The sequence below is a fragment of the Lissotriton helveticus genome, chromosome 2_1 (assembly GCF_964261635.1).
Source record: "Lissotriton helveticus chromosome 2_1, aLisHel1.1, whole genome shotgun sequence".
Lineage (NCBI taxonomy): Eukaryota > Metazoa > Chordata > Amphibia > Caudata > Salamandridae > Lissotriton > Lissotriton helveticus.
In genome coordinates, this window is record NC_136059.1 from 721484269 (window position 1) to 721492638 (window position 8370).

Below are 8370 nucleotides of genomic sequence, written 5' to 3' on the forward strand. Positions count from 1 at the left end.
TCAAAGAAGAGTGCTTCAAGGTAGGAACTGCACTTATATTTATTTGACATCTGTAGTTGCCGAGCAGTAAAGTATTGCAAAATTCAGTATTGTCCAGTTTGTACTAAAAATGATAGTACCCTTATCTAACTTTTAGACACAAAGATTAGCTGGAAAAGGTGCTACTGAATCCTTTGTCAATGTGGTAATGACTGTGATGAATAACATTCATGTTAGATATCATAATTTTATACAAATAATATTCCTCTTACAGCTATATCAGAAATAACTGGAGTTAAAAGGGAGTGGCTCCGTTGAAAAGTCAGCAATCTAAAGATGGTAGATCAGTGGGCTATTGTACTAATGACTTAATGTTTTTATCAAATAGAGCAATTATATACATTCTGCTGCAAAAAAGAATTCAGACTGATTATTCTAGCTTTGTTTCACTCTGGTGTTTTAGTCCATTTTCCACATAATGATTATACTTTTTCAAATGTTGGTGCTTTCATATCTGCTTCTTAAAGCACCATGCCTGTAATGTCCTTAAATGACAGACCAACATTCTTACTTGTGCACCTTTTCATCTCACTTATATTAACGTACAAATTTACAGAGAAGAAAGGACTCATATCCTTATCTCCATACATACTTGCAAGACATCTCCCAACCAAGAGGGCTTGGCACGATGCGGATGGAGTGAGCGGTGTCTCTCGGGTCTCCCGGCCACACATCGTGCAATCCAGTCCCATCTTGGCATTCCTCTTGTCGCTATTTCCCCCAAGTTAATGCTGCCACTTTGGTGCAGGGTTGCCCTGTGCTCTGGAAGCAGCACCTGGTGACTATATTGAGTAGCAGACAAGCTCTTTGCTGCTGTGCGCTGTGAGGAAATAATTTCAAAAAGGGGGTGGTGATGGACAGAGTATCTGAGTTAATCAGAACACTCCTACCCAGTCAACAGATCAGGGCTTGATCCATCACCGTTTTTTTAGCTCACTGCACCATCCCAGTTCAGAACCTGGCTATATGCAAATTAGTCTGTCCCTGGCCCAGTGCATCATGGGAACAGGGCAGACCAAACTACCAAGCCAATTCTTCACTGGAAAGGAAACAAGCTTCCGGGGACCGGTTTCTGGCATTACAGCCGTCTTCGGCCCGGCTTGCTTGAATCCTGATGGTGCAATGAGCAAGGGACTCATGTCTGAGCATACCCTTCCACACTCATGGTGGCCAAAATAATTTCAAAAAGGGGGTGGTGATGGACAGAGTATCTGAGTTAATCAGAACACTCCTACCCAGTCAACAGATCAGGGCTTGATCCATCACCGTTTTTTTAGCTCACTGCACCATCCCAGTTCAGAACCTGGCTATATGCAAATTAGTCTGTCCCTGGCCCAGTGCATCATGGGAACAGGACAGACCAAACTACCAAGCCAATTCTTCACTGGAAAGGAAACAAGCTTCCGGGGACCGGTTTCTGGCATTACAGCCATCTTCGGCCCGGCTTGCTTGAATCCTGATGGTGCAATGAGCAAGGGACTCATGTCTGAGCATACCCTTCCACACTCATGGTGGCCAAAATAATTTCAAAAAGGGGGTGGTGATGGACAGAGTATCTGAGTTAATCAGAACACTCCTACCCAGTCAACAGATCAGGGCTTGATCCATCACCGTTTTTTTAGCTCACTGCACCATCCCAGTTCAGAACCTGGCTATATGCAAATTAGTCTGTCCCTGGCCCAGTGCATCATGGGAACAGGGCAGACCAAACTACCAAGCCAATTCTTCACTGGAAAGGAAACAAGCTTCCGGGGACCGGTTTCTGGCATTACAGCCGTCTTCGGCCCGGCTTGCTTGAATCCTGATGGTGCAATGAGCAAGGGACTCATGTCTGAGCATACCCTTCCACACTCATGGTGGCCAAAATAATTTAAAAAAGGGGGGGGTGATAAACAGAGTATCTGAGTTAATCAGAACACTCCTACCCAGTCAACAGATCAGGGCTTGATCCATCACCGTTTTTTTAGCTCACTGCACCATCCCAGTTCAGAACCTGGCTATATGCAAATTAGTCTGTCCCTGGCCCAGTGCATCATGGGAACAGGGCAGACCAAACTACCAAGCCAATTCTTCACTGGAAAGGAAACAAGCTTCCGGGGACCGGTTTCTGGCATTACAGCCGTCTTCGGCCCGGCTTGCTTGAATCCTGATGGTGCAATGAGCAAGGGACTCATGTCTGAGCATACCCTTCCACACTTGTGGTGGCTAAAACGATTCAAAAGGGGGTGGTGATGGACAGAGTATCTGAATTAAGCAGAACACTCCTACCCAGTCAAAAGATCAGGGCTTGATCCATCACCGTTTTTTAGCTCACTGCACCATCCCAGTTCAGAACCTGGCTATATGCAAATTAGTCTGTCCCTGGCCCAGTGCATCATGGGAACAGGGCAGACCAAACTACCAAGCCAATTCTTCACTGGAAAGGAAACAAGCTTCCGGGGACCGGTTTCTGGCATTACAGCCGTCTTCGGCCTGGCTTGCTTGAATCCTGATGGTGCAATGAGCAAGGGACTCATGTCTGAGCATACCCTTCCACACTCATGGTGGCCAAAATAATTTCAAAAAGGGGGTGGTGATGGACAGAGTATCTGAGTTAATCAGAACACTCCTACCCAGTCAACAGATCAGGGCTTGATCCATCACTGTTTTTTTAGCTCACTGCACCATCCCAGTTCAGAACCTGGCTATATGCAAATTAGTCTGTCCCTGGCCCAGTGCATCATGGGAACAGGGCAGACCAAACTACCAAGCCAATTCTTCACTGGAAAGGAAACAAGCTTCCGGAGACCGGTTTTTGGCATTACAGCCGTCTTCGGCCCGGCTTGCTTGAATCCTGATGGTGCAATGAGCAAGGGACTCATGTCTGAGCATACCCTTCCACACTCATGGTGGCCAAAATAATTTCAAAAAGGGGGTGGTGATGGACAGAGTATCTGAGTTAATCAGAACACTCCTAGCCAGGTTCTGAACTGGGATGGTGCAGTGAGCTAAAAAACGGTGATGGATCAAGCCCTGATCTTTTGACTGGATAGGAGTGTTCTGCTTAATTCAGATACTCTGTCCATCACCACCCCCTTTTGAATCGTTTTGACCACCACAAGTGTGGAAGGGTATGCTCAGATGTGAGTCCCTTGCTCACTGCACCATCAGGATTCAAGCAAGCCGGGCCGAAGACGGCTGTAATGCCAGAAACCGGTCCCCGGAAGCTTGTTTCCTTTCCAGTAAAGAATTGGCTTGGTAGTTTGGTCTGCCCTGTTCCCATGATGCACTGGGCCAGGGTCAGACTAATTTGCATGTAGCCAGGTTCTGAATTGGGATGGTGCAGTGAGCTAAAAATCGGTGATGGATCAAGCCCTGATCTTTTGACTGGGTAGGAGTGTTCTGCTTAATTCAGATACTCTGTCCATCACCACCCCCTTTTGAATCGTTTTGGCCACCACAATTGTGGAAGGGTATGCTCAGATGTGAGTCCCTTGCTCACTGCACCATCAGGATTCAAGCAAGCCGGGCCGAAGACGGCTGTAATGCCAGAAACCGGTCCCCGGAAGCTTGTTTCCTTTCCAGTAAAGAATTGGCTTGGTAGTTTGGTCTGCCCTGTTCCCATGATGCACTGGGCCAGGGTCAGACTAATTTGCATGTAGCCAGGTTCTGAACTGGGATGGTGTAGTGAGCTAAAAAACGGTGATGGATCAAGCCCTGATCTTTTGACTGGGTAGGAGTGTTCTGCTTAATTCAGATACTCTGTCCATCACCACCCCCTTTTGAATCGTTTTGGCCACCACAAGTGTGGAAGGGTATGCTCAGATGTGAGTCCCTTGCTCACTGCACCATCAGGATTCAAGCAAGCCGGGCCGAAGACGGCTGTAATGCCAGAAACCGGTCCCCGGAAACTTGTTTCCTTTCCAGTAAAGAATTGGCTTGGTAGTTTGGTCTGCCCTGTTCCCATGATGCACTGGGCCAGGGTCAGACTAATTTGCATGTAGCCAGGTTCTGAACTGGGATGGTGCAGTGAGCTAAAAAACGGTGATGGATCAAGCCCTGATCTTTTGACTGGGTAGGAGTGTTCTGCTTAATTCAGATACTCTGTTCATCACCACCCCCTTTTGAATCGTTTTGGCCACCACAAGTGTGGAAGGGTATGCTCAGATGTGAGTCCCTTGCTCACTGCACCATCAGGATTCAAGCAAGCCGGGCCGAAGACGGCTGTAATGCCAGAAACCGGTCCCCGGAAGCTTGTTTCCTTTCCAGTAAAGAATTGGCTTGGTAGTTTGGTCTGCCCTGTTCCCATGATGCACTGGGCCAGGGTCAGACTAATTTGCATGTAGCCAGGTTCTGAACTGGGATGGTGCAGTGAGCTAAAAAACGGTGATGGATCAAGCCCTGATCTTTTGACTGGGTAGGAGTGTTCTGCTTAATTCAGATACTCTGTCCATCACCACCCCCTTTTGAATCGTTTTGGCCACCACAAGTGTGGAAGGGTATGCTCAGATGTGAGTCCCTTGCTCACTGCACCATCAGGATTCAAGCAAGCCGGGCCGAAGACGGCTGTAATGCCAGAAACCGGTCCCCGGAAGCTTGTTTCCTTTCCAGTAAAGAATTGGCTTGGTAGTTTGGTCTGCCCTGTTCCCATGATGCACTGGGCCAGGGTCAGACTAATTTGCATGTAGCCAGGTTCTGAACTGGGATGGTGCAGTGAGCTAAAAAACGGTGATGGATCAAGCCCTGATCTTTTGACTGGGTAGGAGTGTTCTGCTTAATTCAGATACTCTGTCCATCACCACCCCCTTTTGAATCGTTTTGGCCACCACAAGTGTGGAAGGGTATGCTCAGATGTAAGTCCCTTGCTCACTGCACCATCAGGATTCAAGCAAGCCGGGCCGAAGACGGCTGTAATGCCAGAAACCGGCCCCCGGAAGCTTGTTTCCTTTCCAGTAAAGAATTGGCTTGGTAGTTTGGTCTGCCCTGTTCCCATGATGCACTGGGCCAGGGTCAGACTAATTTGCATGTAGCCAGGTTCTGAACTGGGATGGTGCAGTGAGCTAAAAAACGGTGATGGATCAAGCCCTGATCTTTTGACTGGGTAGGAGTGTTCTGCTTAATTCAGATACTCTGTCCATCACCACCCCCTTTTGAATCGTTTTGGCCACCACAAGTGTGGAAGGGTATGCTCAAATGTGAGTCCCTTGCTCACTGCACCATCAGGATTCAAGCAAGCCGGGCCGAAGACGGCTGTAATGCCAGAAACCGGTCCCCGGAAGCTTGTTTCCTTTCCAGTAAAGAATTGGCTTGGTAGTTTGGTCTGCCCTGTTCCCATGATGCACTGGGCCAGGGTCAGACTAATTTGCATGTAGCCAGGTTCTGAACTGGGATGGTGCAGTGAGCTAAAAAACGGTGATGGATCAAGCCCTGATCTTTTGACTGGGTAGGAGTGTTCTGCTTAATTCAGATACTCTGTCCATCACCACCCCCTTTTGAATCGTTTTGGCCACCACAAGTGTGGAAGGGTATGCTCAGATGTGAGTCCCTTGCTCATTGCACCATCAGGATTCAAGCAAGCCGGGCCGAAGACGGCTGTAATGCCAGAAACTGGTCCCCGGAAGCTTGTTTCCTTTCCAGTAAAGAATTGGCTTGGTAGTTTGGTCTGCCCTGTTCCCATGATGCACTGGGCCAGGGTCAGACTAATTTGCATGTAGCCAGGTTCTGAACTGGGATGGTGCAGCGAGCTAAAAAACGGTGATGGATCAAGCCCTGATCTTTTGACTGGGTAGGAGTGTTCTGCTTAATTCAGATACTCTGTCCATCACCACCCCCTTTTGAATCGTTTTGGCCACCACAAGTGTGGAAGGGTATGCTCAGATGTGAGTCCCTTGCTCAATGCACCATCAGGATTCAAGCAAGCCGGGCCGAAGACGGCTGTAATGCCAGAAACCGGTCCCCGGAAGTTTGTTTCCTTTCCAGTAAAGAATTGGCTTGGTAGTTTGGTCTGCCCTGTTCCCATGATGCACTGGGCCAGGGTCAGACTAATTTGCATGTAGCCAGGTTCTGAACTGGGATGGTGCAGTGAGCTAAAAAACGGTGATGGATCAAGCCCTGATCTTTTGACTGGGTAGGAGTGTTCTGCTTAATTCAGGTACTCCGTCCATCACCACCCCCTTTTGAATCGTTTTGGCCACCACAAGTGTGGAAGGGTATGCTCAGATGTGAGTCCCTTGCTCACTGCACCATCAGGATTCAAGCAAGCCGGGCCGAAGACGGCTGTAATGCCAGAAACCGGTCCCCGGAAGCTTGTTCCCTTTCCAGTAAAGAATTGGCTTGGTAGTTTGGTCTGCCCTGTTCCCATGATGCACTGGGCCAGGGTCAGACTAATTTGCATGTAGCCAGGTTCTGAACTGGGATGGTGCAGTGAGCTAAAAAACGGTGATGGATCAAGCCCTGATCTTTTGACTGGGTAGGAGTGTTCTGCTTAATTCAGATACTCTGTCCATCACCACCCCCTTTTGAATCGTTTTGGCCACCACAAGTGTGGAAGGGTATGCTCAGATGTGAGTCCCTTGCTCACTGCACCATCAGGATTCAAGCAAGCCGGGCCGAAGACGGCTGTAATGCCAGAAACCGGTCCCCGGAAGCTTGTTTCCTTTCCAGTAAAGAATTGGCTTGGTAGTTTGGTCTGCCCTGTTCCCATGATGCACTGGGCCAGGGTCAGACTAATTTGCATGTAGCCAGGTTCTGAACTGGGATGGTGCAGTGAGCTAAAAAACGGTGATGGATCAAGCCCTGATCTTTTGACTGGGTAGGAGTGTTCTGCTTAATTCAGATACTCTGTCCATCACCACCCCCTTTTGAATCGTTTTGGCCACCACAAGTGTGGAAGGGTATGCTCAGATGTGAGTCCCTTGCTCACTGCACCATCAGGATTCAAGCAAGCCGGGCCGAAGATGGCTGTAATGCCAGAAACCGGTCCCCGGAAGCTTGTTTCCTTTCCAGTAAAGAATTGGCTTGGTAGTTTGGTCTGCCCTGTTCCCATGATGCACTGGACCAGGGTCAGACTAATTTGCATGTAGCCAGGTTCTGAACTGGGATGGTGCAGTGAGCTAAAAAACGGTGATGGATCAAGCCCTGATCTTTTGACTGGGTAGGAGTGTTCTGCTTAATTTAGATACTCTGTCCATCACCACCCCCTTTTGAATCGTTTTGGCCACCACAAGTGTGGAAGGGTATGCTCAGATGTGAGTCCCTTGCTCACTGCACCATCAGGATTCAAGCAAGCCGGGCCGAAGACGGCTGTAATGCCAGAAACCGGTCCCCGGAAGCTTGTTTCCTTTCCAGTAAAGAATTGGCTTGGTAGTTTGGTCTGCCCTGTTCCCATGATGCACTGGGCCAGGGTCAGACTAATTTGCATGTAGCCAGGTTCTGAATTGGGATGGTGCAGTGAGATAAAAAACGGTGATGGATCAAGCCCTGATCTTTTGAATGGGTAGGAGTGTTCTGCTTAATTCAGATACTCTGTCCATCACCACCCCCTTTTGAATCGTTTTGGCCACCACAAGTGTGGAAGGGTATGCTCAGATGTGAGTCCCTTGCCCACTGCACCATCAGGATTCAAGCAAGCCGGGCCGAAGACGGCTGTAATGCCAGAAACTGGTCCCCGGAAGCTTGTTTCCTTTCCAGTAAAGAATTGGCTTGGTAGTTTGGTCTGCCCTGTTCCCATGATGCACTGGGCCAGGGTCAGACTAATTTGCATGTAGCCAGGTTCTGAACTGGGATGGTGCAGTGAGCTAAAAAACGGTGATGGATCAAGCCCTGATCTTTTGACTGGGTAGGAGTGTTCTGCTTAATTCAGATACTCTGTCCATCACCACCCCCTTTTGAATCGTTTTGGCCACCACAAGTGTGGAAGGGTATGCTCAGATGTGAGTCCCTTGCTCACTGCACCATCAGGATTCAAGCAAGCCGGGCCGAAGACGGCTGTAATGCCAGAAACCGGTCCCCGGAAGCTTGTTTCCTTTCCAGTAAAGAATTGGCTTGGTAGTTTGGTCTGCCCTGTTCCCATGATGCACTGGGCCAGGGTCAGACTAATTTGCATGTAGCCAGGTTCTGAACTGGGATGGTGCAGTGAGCTAAAAAACGGTGATGGATCAAGCCCTGATCTTTTGACTGGGTAGGAGTGTTCTGCTTAATTCAGATACTCTGTCCATCAACACCCCCTTTTGAATCGTTTTGGCCACCACAAGTTTGGAAGGGTATGCTCAGATGTGAGTCCCTTGCTCACTGCACCATCAGGATTCAAGCAAGCCGGGCCGAAGACGGCTGTAATGCCAGAAACCGGTCCCC